Source organism: Perognathus longimembris, chromosome 18, assembly GCF_023159225.1.
Source record: "Perognathus longimembris pacificus isolate PPM17 chromosome 18, ASM2315922v1, whole genome shotgun sequence".
Taxonomy (NCBI): domain Eukaryota; kingdom Metazoa; phylum Chordata; class Mammalia; order Rodentia; family Heteromyidae; genus Perognathus; species Perognathus longimembris.
Genome location: NC_063178.1, coordinates 36619176 through 36632264, shown reverse-complemented (window position 1 = coordinate 36632264; position 13089 = coordinate 36619176). Strand labels below are relative to the sequence as shown.

The 13089-nt window shown below is 39.1% G+C and overlaps 1 pseudogene; it reads right to left on the bottom strand.

Moving 5' to 3' along the window:
- Positions 1 to 6365: 6365 nt before the first annotated feature.
- Positions 6366 to 11251, bottom strand: LOC125366938 (annotated as a pseudogene).
- Between the last annotated feature and the right edge of the window lie 1838 nt (positions 11252 to 13089).

Below are 13089 nucleotides of genomic sequence, written 5' to 3'. Positions count from 1 at the left end.
ACATATATCTCCTATAGCAGGGAAAATATTTATTCCTATCCGATCCATCTTGGCTCTTGATGGTGGACAGCAACCTCAGGCTACAATTATCACACCAGCACTTGAAAAATAGTACAAATGATAGAGGCAATGATATTTTCTCAGGCAACAGGAGTCAAATAGACTGCTAGAATTTCTTGAAATTCCTCATAGCCATTTTTCTTTTCCATGCTTTTTGTTTCTCTCTTATGTTGTACATTCATTTATTAGTGATGCTCTCTAGTGCAGATCGAAAGCCAAGGACACGTATGTGCATAAGAAATGTAGATCTTGTTTTGTGCAGATGAAATTGTTCTCCAGGGATCATTGATACTGTGTGCCAACACCTGGATTTTGGGGTATATATCTGGCACGAAATAATGATAGGGTGCCTAGTTTGAAACTGTAACTACATTCATACACAATTAGAGAGAGGAGAGACAGAGAGCCCGACAGAGAAAGAAAGATGGAATTTGTGTGAGCATGTGCACCTGTGTGTTATGGTTTGAAATCAAGAGTCTGATTTCATTGTTCTCAAGGTTTTTTGCTGAAGGTTTGTACTCTGTCACATGAGACACAGCTACTGTTCCAAATTTTGAGTGATTAATTGGTGATAAAATTCTCACGTATTTTCATGCCTGGGCTGGCTTCACACCTCAATCTTTAGCTATCAGCTTCCTGAGTAGTTAGATTTACAGCTGTAAACCACTAGAGTGGAAGAAGAATTTTATCATTGTCCTCAAAATATAACAGTAACCAAAGAAATCTCAGACCAGTGGGCTGTGGGGTAGGAAATGTGTTTGAAGCCTTTTAGTTCTGAAGTCTTGCTACTGACTCAGGTTGTTTGTCATAACATCACTTCTTCATCCATGGTGAGAGCTGGGATGGTGAAGATTCAGGGACGTGGAAACAAAGTACAGAGCTTACCAGACATGGAAAGGAAAAGCTATGTGAAAGGAAACCAGAGTCCTATCTGACTCGCACGCAGGAAATTACTCAACAACAGTTACAGGATAAAATAATTAAACTGAGCTCTTTCCGGTGCACTAGGGAAGGGTTAGATAAGACAGACAGCATTCGTGTGTGCATCTAGAGTTCCCTCAGCTGTTGCCCATCCTGAGAACAAAACAGGAAATAGAAATACAACGTGTTACTTACAGCATGTTCTCTTTGTAGTTGGAAGCATCACTGTTACTGTGATCTGTTCCCAAGGTGTACAGATGGAAAAATCCAGCAATCATCATATCGCCATCCATGACTGCTCGCTGCTTCATCTTGGAAAAGCAGCTAGTGCCGGCCAAGGACCTGACAAGGAGGAGAAGGTGGAGAAGAAGGAACGTCGAAATGAAAGGGCACATCCCTGAAGCATCTACCAACCTGAAATTCTCTCTGGAAGTGAGGTCCACAGTGTCTTGTATGTGTATTTGTATAGGTGTACATGTACTTTTTATTGACAGAGCTATACACTGTTGTCCATCTTTCATTGTAGCGTCTTGTGAATCCCCAGGAACAATGTGTAAAGTACTTTCCTGGGGCTCCGCATCTGAGGCCTTGTATCCAAGAAAAAAAATTTTTTTGGAAAACATGCTTGCCATTCTCCTCTTTCATCGCAGGTGCTATGATTTCCTCTAAGGTTACAGCGAGTGAGGCTTGGGATGAAGTTATTTTTGATATATTTGATTCTACATCAGTGCCCAGAAAGTTTTTGCATGAAAGCTATTTGGGATGAGGCAACTGGATTGCATCAGATGGTGCATGGAAATGGCCAGAATACAATCTGTGCCAATGAGCTATCAACCAAAGTTATTAGTTCATTGTATCCACAGGGTCAGTTCACACACCCAATGTTCATTACAGCCATCAGATATTACTAGTTGATATCACTAGTTGATATACTAGTAGGTATCAATAAGAATTCTATGTGCACAGCCCTCCACAAATGCACCCTGTTACTATTGCCCAAGGAAGCAGCAATGCTGCCATTTCTCTTCAAAAAGTCAAGGCCAATGCCAAAATTGAGTTGTCTATTTCCATCCTGAACTTTTACCTTCTAACAGGTCATTTTTACTAAACTTTCTAACATAGTAAAGGTTACTTTCCTGATACACTTCTCTGAGAACATAGAGTAATTCATGAATTTCTTCTTAATTCTATGTTTTCCTCTTGTCAAAATGTATTAAATCCAAATTCCATGGAGAGACTTAATCATCCTGGAGAAGATACATCAGGGCAGTGAACACACTCTGTGCACACCTGCAGTGTTGGATGTACATTATGTTATACTCGCCCATAACCATGGATGTAGCAGAAGAAGAGAATTTAACAGTGTTATGTGTCATTATGTGTACACTTAGCCCTTCGCCTAGGACTTAGCTCAAAAATTCGACACCAAAAATTGGAATAAAGATTAAGTTGGAGAATTGTTGGAGATTTAAAGTCGGAGACTTTAAATTGTTGGAGAATTAAAGTCTCCAACCAGTGGAAAAATTTAGCCCCGGCACGGTTACTCTGATGCCTCATTAGCACACTAATAGGCCCTTGGGAACACATTCCCAGTAAGGAGTTTCTGGTGTTTGTGGGCCAAAGGAAGCCACCAGTTGTTGTGAGAATCTCCTTTTTCCCCCTACTTAGCAAGTCTCCCTGAGGAGACTTGCTTGACCAGCTGCCTTTAATGTTAGATTCTCACTATAAACAGAAAAGTCTCCTCACTGTTATTTTTACAAGTACTTGGAGAAGTCAAGATTGAGATAGTAGCTAGTAGATAATTATAGTTCTACCTAGGTTGTATACAGTTTCTTGCTTTGATATCAACAATCTTTGTAGTCACTACCTCCTGTAATTTAGAAAGGCATTTGTATCAAGTTCCTGCCCTCACAGTAGGAAATTTCCTCCACTTCTGTATTTGAGACAAATGTCATGCTGTATTGATCTTTTACCCTGTAATTGTAAAATTGGTTTCTAACCCTATATAAACCCTGGCCCTCTTGGAATAAAGTGTGCATTGGTTCACTCGCCTTGCATCCCCCGTGTCCTGATTTCGACTGCAGTTACCCAGGTTCAACAATATATGTGTGTGTGTGTGTGTGTGTGTGTGTGTACACATATATGTACACATATACACATGTATACATACAAGTATATGTATATACTAAATACATATATACATCTATATACTATATATACTATAGCTGTATAGGTAGATAGACTGATAGAGAAGGACACACACACACACAAACACACACACACACACACACACACACACACACACACAGAGAGAGAGAGAACCAAATAGAAATAATCCTGTCCTCTGATAATTTTCTACAAGGCCAGTGTGCCTTGGACCTCTCTATATTTCTAACTCACTTCAGCTTTTGGCCTAGCGATTTTAAAAGTTATTTGAAGTGATTTTCTTGCAATCATTTCCATGATGTTTTTTTCTAGAGACAGGGAGAATGAGGAGGAAAACAGTTAATTATCTTCCTAAGCTAAAGAAGACTCACTGTTTTCCATCCTGACTGGGTCGACTTTGAAATGTTTGAACTTGTTGTCATTTTCCTTTGTGATTTCTTCCAGATTGTGTTCTTCCCTGGGTGCAAGGGTCCGCATTGTCTCCTCTATTCTAATGGGAGAATCAGCTATTTCCAAATACAGGGCTGAAAGGGATAGTGTGGCGTTTCCCCCTATATATTGTTCACCATAATGCTTTGTGATTTATCCTCAAAATACTTCTTTAAAGCATCTGAATAGATGTTACCATGTGATGTGGGGCTGTATATTGTAAATCAAAAGAGGTCCTTTATAAGAAGCAAGTGTAAATCAGATGTGATTTAAGAGACCCATAAAATGAGAAGTTTGAGGTGACCTAGTAGCAAAATAATCACGAGACATCAAGACTGTCAAGTACAGAATGGAATTATATTTCATACTTTTACATTGAACAAATAACATTTTTATTTAACACAAGGACATGGTAATATGTGTACATGAGATTAGGGATACTGTGTAAAGTCTCCACTAGAGCAATATTCACAAATCAATTTCATCAATATCTCTGCATTTCTTTAATTTATTCCAATTCACCAACATAAATGCAATTTAAGTTGAAATTATTAAAAACAAAATTCCTCCCAAAAGTTGAATAAAATCTATATAAAACTCCCCCATCTCTGAGTCATTAATTGCTTAGGAAATAAAATAAAACAAGAATATTCTATTCATTGATTAAGGAAATATTGTATTTATACAAAGTTTGAAAAGCTTTGCTCAAACTCATACAATACTGGCAGCTTACTAAGACTTAAAATTTAACAAAATAAAACTGTGCTATTGAAAATGCAGACTTTGGCTGAGAATATGGCCTAGTGGCAAGAGCGCTTGCCTCCTTCACATGAAGCTCTGGGTTCAATTCCCCAGCACCACATATATGGAAAACGGCCAGAAGTGGCGCTGTCGCTCACGTGGCAGAGTGCTAGCCTTGAGCTGGAAGAAGCCAGAGACAGTGCTCAGGCCCTGAGTCCAAGGCCCAGGACTGGCCAAAAAAAAAAAAAAAGAAAATACAGACTTTGGACAGCTCTCTGTCACCTAGCAAAAAGAGTATGATATTCTACTGGAACTAAATTAAAAAGGATGGCTGATCTTTCATATTTAGCAGCACTTTGAAAAAGCACAAAATCTTCTGGGGAGTGGATAAAAACGGGAAGAAATAGCCAGGCACCCAGTGACTCATGCCTCTAATCCTATCTTTTCTCAGGAGACTGAGATCTGAGGATTTTGGTCCAAAGCCAGAATGATCATAATAGTCTGTGAGACGCTTATCTCCAGTCTATCACCAAGAAGTCTGAAGTGGATGTGTGGCTCAAGTAGTAGAGTACTAGCCATGAGCAAATTAAAAACACAAGAAAGCTCAGGGTCAGTAAACAGGTCCTGAGGTCAAGCTGCAAGATTGACATTAAATGATAAAGGATGAGCCCAATTCACTTTGTCTCTAGGCATTCCAACAGAGTGAGACCAATGGAAGACAGTCTTAGGAGAGGAACACAAAGGCACAATACCTATGTGCATCCTATCATAGAAATTGCTATTTACTGTAACGAATTCAAGTAAAGGGAAACAACGGTTTGTTTTACATGGTTATTATTTTTGTTTTCATTCCCTTTGGTCTTGTTCATTCATTTATTGTCTTTAGGAGTGTAAGTGGGGGCACAGAAATGGAGGTTCCAACGGTAAACAAAAGAAACAGTGGTACTCGCTGGACACTGTGTTGAAAAGGAAGGAAAAAAATTGAGGGTGGGGATGGGAAGGAAAAACTGGGACAGAGATATGCATGGGGTGACATTGTCCAAAAAGAAATTTAATATTTCTATGATGTTTGTAATTGTAATTCCTCTGTACATCACTTTACAATAATAAAAAAATGCAAAAAAAGAAACTGAAAGAAATAACATCTGGCTAGTAAAAACAAAATTCCTAAACATTTATTGTCAACAATCTGCCTTCTGTGCATACCCAGAGTAACAATACATTGAATCCCATTTCCCTCTGTCTCTGAAATCTCTGTCTGTCCCTCTCTCCTACTCTACTCTCTCCACTTTTCATTCCCCTCCCCCATCTCCTTTTTTCTCTGCTTTTCTTTTTCCCTTTTCCCCTCATTGTAGTCATAGTAAAACTACTCTCAATAATCATCTAGGATTTTATCCTCTGAGATGAAAGGCCTCCTCTTCCCCCTCTGTGATTTCTTCAGGCTATCTTGGTAATATCCTGCTGCTCCCCATATGGGTGCCTCAACATACTTCTTGCATGGATGTAGCAGAAGAAGAGAATTTAACAGTGTTACGTGTACATTATGTGTACACTTTATGTGTACTCATTATGTGTACACTTAGCCCTTCACCTAGGACTTAGCTCAAAAATTGGACATCAAAAATTGGAATAAAGGGGCTGAGGATATAGCCTAGTGGCAAGAGTGCCTGCCTCGGATACACGAGGCCCTAGGTTCGATTCCCCAGCACCACATATACAGAAAACGGCCAGAAGCGGCGCTGTGGCTCAAGTGGCAGAGTGCTAGCCTTGAGCGGGAAGAAGCCAGGGACAGTGCTCAGGCCCTGAGTCCAAGGCCCAGGACTGGCAAAAAAAAAAAAAAAAAAATTGGAATAAAGATTAAGTACATGTTAAATAGAAGGAATGAAAAATATATAAGAAAAAATGTAAGCAATACACCCGAATTCATTGAAGTAACATTTCCATAATATAAACAATCATAAGACTGGAAAATTACTATAGATTTAGTTCAGAAATTGTATGTAGTAATCAAATATATGAGTTTAGTCTTAACAATGCTTACTTTGACTTCAATGTCTCTTATCCCTGAAGCCATGCAGACAATTTCTGTCTGTCCTTAACAAGATGATGTAGCACTTGGGGGCAAAAATGCAGCCCAGGAGCCTGTACTGGAGGCCAGGATGGAGAAAACCTCCACAGCCACCATGACCTTGCCCTTGGCACTGTGGTAGACAGGCAGGAAGGTAAGCCACACACTGCAGAACACCAGCATGCTGAAGGTCAGGAACTTGGCTTCATTGAAGGTGTCAGGCAGGTTCCTGGCCAAGAAAGCCACAGTGAAGCTGGCTAGGGCCAAGGAGCCTAGGTATTCCAAGACACAGTAGAAAGCAATGAGGGAGCCCTTGTTACACAGGATGATGAGGTGGCCATGTTCAGAGTGTGTGTCTGTGTCAATGAAGGGAGGAGATGTACCCAGCCAGAGTCCACAGAAAGTCACTTGGATCAGAGTGCAGATGAGAATGATGAAGTTAGGAGCCCCTGATACCAGCAGCCACCTCATCCTTCTCCCTGGAGAAGTGACCTTGAAGGCCAGAACCACAGTTACAGTTTTGGCCAAGACAGCAGAAACAGCTACAGTAAATGCAACTCCAAATGTGGTTTGCTGTAGAATGCAGGTGAATGTGTAGGGACGGCCAATAAACAGCAAGGAACAGAGGAAACAGAAGATGAGGGAAATGAGCAGGATGTAGCTGAGAGCCTGATTATTAGCCTTGACAATGGGGGTGTCGTGATGTTTCACAAACACCCCAAGAACAATTACTGTGAGTGTAGATAAACCAAGAGCCATACAGACCAAGGCCATCCCTAAGGGCTCTCCATAAGCCAGGAAACTTGCAGCTCTTAGGAGGCACTTGTTTCTCTCTGTGTTGGCATACTGGTTATCTGGACACGTTACACAGTGCTCTATATCTGATGAGAAAGACAAGTTACCATTATTCCTTTTTCACTACTTACAAGGAAATTAGGAAATCCCTCCCTATAAAAAAATTCTTATACACCAAAAATGACTAGCATAATCTTCATTTGACCATGTATTACCATACATGTTTAGCATTATTTTTAGTAACTTCATCATGTTCCTACACTTGTTTCCAGAAGTCTAGTTGAAACTAGTTACTTTCAATGAATACTATTTATATTGTTTCTTGGAATTCCTAATATCCTAACAATCACTTTATACATCTCTTCATGCTTCCATAATAATATTCAGATTCTTGTGTACAACTCAATGTCGTTATTTAAAATGACTAAAGGATCTTTCTTTCTTTTTTTTTTTTTTTGCCAGTCCTGGGCCTTGGACTCAGGGCCTGAGCACTGTCCCTGGCTTCTTTTTGCTCAAGGCTAGCACTCTGCCACTTGAGCCACAGCACCACTTCTGGCCATTTTCTGTATATGTGGTGCTGGGGAATCAAACTGAGGGCTTCATGTATATGAGGCAAGTGCTCTTGCCACTAGGCCATATCCCCAGCCCCGATCTTTCATTTTTTGTATGTCTCTGTGCAATGTAGCTAGGAGCACTGTGGTCCCTTCTTGTAATTGTGATATTTGTTTCTCCTAATCACCTGTAAAGCACAAGGGAACAGAGAATGTAATCACTCTTAGAAGTTATAGAGTCATGCCATTTACAACACTTGTACCAAACAAGAGCACTTACTCTGTTTCAAAAACAGTTCTGGGCTCTAGGAAATAACAATTTGTGTTATCTTTATAATGTAAAAGCAATTTTTAGAAAGTTGTAGACCACATTCTTTAAAGGATTTTGCACCTCATATGATAGAAAATTTGCTAACATTACTGAATAGTTAAATAAATATGCATACAATATACTAGAAAAAGTAATTCCTACACAATTCACAGCACATGATTTGTTTTAGTTTTTTTTTCTTTCAGGAAGCAGCATCATCCATTGTTGCAATTAAATTACTACTAAATGAATGAAGGAGGACTTTGACTGCAACCCCAATACACAACTTTTGTAGTGCTTTGCATGGTTTGTGGGGCACTAGGAGAGAACAAGTATTTCTCCCTCCACTGTGAATTTACCTGTCCCATTGGCCATCTCATTCTCTGTGCAAGGAGTGCAATCAAAGCAGCAGGCAGCCTTTCCCTCCTGAGGAGATTTCCTGAATCCAAGACCACAGCTCTCACTGCAGACAGAATGAACAGCCTGAGGAAAATCACACGTGTCAGAAATGGTTTACGCTTTTCCTAACACTGCAAAAGTTCCATTATTTGAACAACTTAGATTCAAAAAAGGATTATATGCTACCACATTCAATTATTACTCTCATGAAAGATACCTAAGTAACAGCTCAACTAACCATTAAATGAAGCAACCAGAGAACAGAACCAAATAAACATTTCAAACACACGAAGCAATTCCTTAGATACTTTATCGGTGTTAGAATCCTGCTAAGAAACGTGCAATTTGTATTTTATGACATTGTTCAAAATTAACATTTAGAAACAAACTGAATTTTTCCTGGATGATGCTGATCCTGGAGCTTGAACTCAGTGTCTAGGCAATGTCCTTGAGTTGCTTTTATTCAAGATGAGTAATGGGCTGCTTGATCCACAGCTCCAGCTTAGTTTTTTGATAGTTTAATGACATAGAGTCTCACAGATTTCTTGCCTGGCAGGGCTCTAAAGTGAGCTTTAGTCTGAGAACTGAGGATGTCAAACTCCCAAGTAGATAGGATTAGAAGCATCATCCAGCCCCCAGGACCTCTTTTGCACTGGTTAAATGAAGATAACATTCTCACAGAAGTTCCTGCTTGGCCTGACTTCAAATCAGGATATTCAGAACTGAGTAGCTAGTGTTATAGGAGACAGTTGCTGGCATTCAATCAGGTATACATTTTAAGTGTAAATTTTACTTACTTATCTGTTCTTAAAATCATTAGAATTAAATCCAACCCACCTCTGTAGTTCCTATGGCCCACTCTACCATATCTTCAGATAAAGACAGTTGATGATCATGTAGAGAAAATGGAGAAAACTTTCCTATTTTCACCTCAAGACCAAGACCTTCTGGAAAATTCCAAATGTTCACAATGTCATACTCTGCCTCTAATTTGCTTCTGTCATCTAAAATCACCCAATCTCCAACAGGATTCTGAAATTTGATGTTCTTCAGAAAAGGTTGCAGCTACAAGAGATACATCATCTTATGGTGAAGTACATCCCAGTGGTCAGACAGAAATTAAGAAAATTAGAATTAAGAATTAAGAAAAGCTCCTGAGTGTCTTTAATCTCTGACTCAGAGTTCAAGAAAAGCACAGACAGCTGATGAACCACTGCAGAAGAAAATCTTGCAGGAATAAAAATAATTTTCCTGAATGTTGGTCACTCAGCAAAATGCTAGAAGTCCTCTTTTCAAGAGAAAACTATTGTTGTGCCAAGTCGCAAGACCACCCCCAAGAAGACCACCGAGATTCAGACACTCCGAAATGCAAAAGCAAGGCAAGGCTTTATTTAACGAGCTGCCAACTCGGGCCTCGTCCTACCCACTGACACAGCACAGCGGAGGTTAGGAGGAAGCCTCGAGCTGTGATTACACAGGGCTTATAAAGGCAAAGAACAAGGTTACAACAATCAGCTGTGCAAGCAAGATTAGAACACAGGTACAAATCTGATTGGCTCAGGGTTCGATTCTAAAATGGGGTTCACGTGGTGGGGCCTGACTTCAAAGTCTGGCACCTCACTATTTCATTTAAATAATCATAAATGCAGGAATTCTCAGATGTCTTGTTAGAGTTTTCCACAACAATGACTTCTATTAGTGTCTAGAGTTATAGTTTGAGCTTGTTCAAGTTTTAATATCTAAAGGAGAATGAAACTAGGTCACTTATTAAAAATAAAAATACTTTTGCTCAGCAGGTCATGCTTAGAAACTCATATGGAAAAGGTGCTAATAACTTATCAAAACACTTTCTGTGTGAATGTTCAGGTTATTAATCAGTATAAGAATGTATGGAAATGTGGAATTAATTTATTGCTTGTTACTGGCCTGTTTTCCTTAAGAGCACAGGAACACATCTCCAGAAAACCTCACAGACTTTTACAGAAACATAATTAATTTAATTTGGGGAACATAACTAAAATATTTAATTTCATGTTGTGATAAAGTGCTGTACAAATTGACTGTTCTGACGGTGTGTGCCATCGGAAACAGAAGCCCTTACCTGTGCGGGGGAATGGACTCTCCATTTCCTGTTTCCCATTGTTTGTACTTCTGATTGATAAAGAAGAATCTCATGGAGAGCATGGTCCACAGAATACACAGCGTTGTACACATTGTACTGTCTCCAGACATAGTCATGTCAAAAATGTGCCCAGGCAACCAATCCAAGGAGGCCTCATGAGGACAGTTCCCCCATGTTACACAGTCAGACTCAGAATCTGAGCAATTAAAAGACAGAAACCACAACCTAGCAAGGAAAAAGTCTTCTGGGTAGGTGGAAGGGTTAGCTGCCTTGACAAAATCTTTAAATCCAGAAACATCTGGGTGATGTTGTGAGAAAATGAGAGGTACATGGGATGAGCCAAGCATGAAATATCTTTTTCTGATGGTTAAATCCCAATGTGAGTTCAGGATACAAACTTTGCCTTTTATTAATAGTTGCTCAACACACCTCATTAAATCTAGTAGAAATTCATCATCACCAAATATGACAAGGACATTTGCTGAGGATTTATTAATCTGGTTATAAAGGGACATGACTTTGAGTATGTATGATACACCATGGGTTGGAAGAACTAGCTCAAAGGCTATACAAACTCTGTTCTTGGCCATTTCTTTTTTCAATGCAGGAAGAATCCACAAACCTTTCTCATCTTCTATGGTAAAAGGATCCACCCAGTTCCAGTTGAAGTGAATCAGTAAGGAGACCATGGCAGTAGCTATTGATGTGTCCTTCTGGGCCATCTGATACAGAGCAGGGAACTTGTAATGGTCACTCAGGCCTTGATTAAGAGGCCCAAAGGTAAGCTGAAAAAATCAAAATTGGATAGCCCATGAATGAGAATATTACCATCTATCACAATCACTATCGTGAAGTATATTAAGTAAACCAGTAAAATTAAAGGAAAGTAATTTTCTCATTTAAACATTTTCGTTGTTTTTAATAGTTGTGAAATGTACTCATATAATGCTTTTGATCTCTGTCATTATTTCTATCTATAACTCCTATCTCTAGCAACCACATTCATTCCAACTTTCGTAAGTCCGTTTTTACATAGGTACATTGACTATTATCTTGTATTTTCCTACCCATCTACTTCTAGTCCCCATTCCTCTGCTCTTTTTCAGATACCTTTAATATCTATCACCCTCAGACAGGATACTTCAGCTTTCTATTGTTCATTTATTTTTATACTGTCAGTTATTTGGTCAGACAATAAATCATGGACTTCAATCCCTCTATGTAGCATAAACTAGCCAGATGGTTCGTGCACATGAACAAAAGGCTTTGTATGTATTTCATGCTTATTTCATAATTCATGGTCATGTTTTAGATCTAACTTTCATATAGGAGAAAACACACGTCCCTTTCTTTCTGACTTCATTCAACATAATATCTTGCACGAGTGTGTGTTTGTGCATGTGCAAGCTAGCCAGTAGAGCGCATTGAACTTAGAGCTTCATGCATTAACTGGACATTTTCCTCTCAAGGCTAGCACTCTACCAATGGAACTACATATTCACTGTCTGCTTTGGACTGACTAAATGGACATGAACATTTCCTGAGTTACTGAGATTAGAGCGTGAGCTACTAGCACACTTGTCATCATATCTCCACACTTTAAAATCATTTCCTATTTCTTGCTTTAAAAAAGAATCACTTTGGGTTTTTTTGCTCTAACTTTTCTATCCTCTTTTCTACACATGGGACTATAAATATCCGATTATTTTGAACTGTATTTTTTTTTGATAACACAAAAATCAATAGGCTCATAAATCTAGTATCTTCTTATCATTATTTTCTCTCACGTGAAATGGCACTAAATTAGACATTTATTTAATATCTGCTCACTTTCTCACCCTCACCTGTGGAAAACTGTAGAGGCCTAGCAACATTCCAATCTGGGAAGATGTTAATCCTGATGGTCCTGTCAGCACTGCTATGAACTTGCTCTCTTTCATACAGGAGTAGTTTGGACTCTTGTAGTTCCCAAAGAGGCAAATGAAGGGATTTTTAAATGCTAGCCATTCTCCAAATTGCACATCATAGATATCAAATCCCAGAGTCAAGTTGTGTAAAAGATGAGAATTTGTTTTGATGCTTTCAATAGCAAAAGCCAAGGCTAAAACAAACTGGTAGTTTTTGAAGTTAAACCTAAATAATGAGCATAGAAATTCAGGAGGAGTAATTAAAAACCTATGACTTTGATGGATTGAATACTTGCTTATTTTTTTTGCCAGGGAATAGGTTAAAACATTGCACTTATTGTACATGAGGTAATACTTGGATTGTGGACCATATCTGACATGAAATAATCATTTAGTAACCTCTTGTCCACAGTAAAAGAGACAGAGACAGAGAGAGAGAGCGAGAGAGAGACTGAGTATATGTGTGTGTCTTGGGGTTTGGAAACAAAGCATGGACACTCTAATAGAACTTTTTGGCTCAAGGAGAGCACTCTGCTCCTTGAGCCAAAGCCCCACTTTCAGCTTTTGGCTGGGTAATTGGATATAAAGTTCTCAAGAAGTTCCTGTCCAGGTTGGCTTCA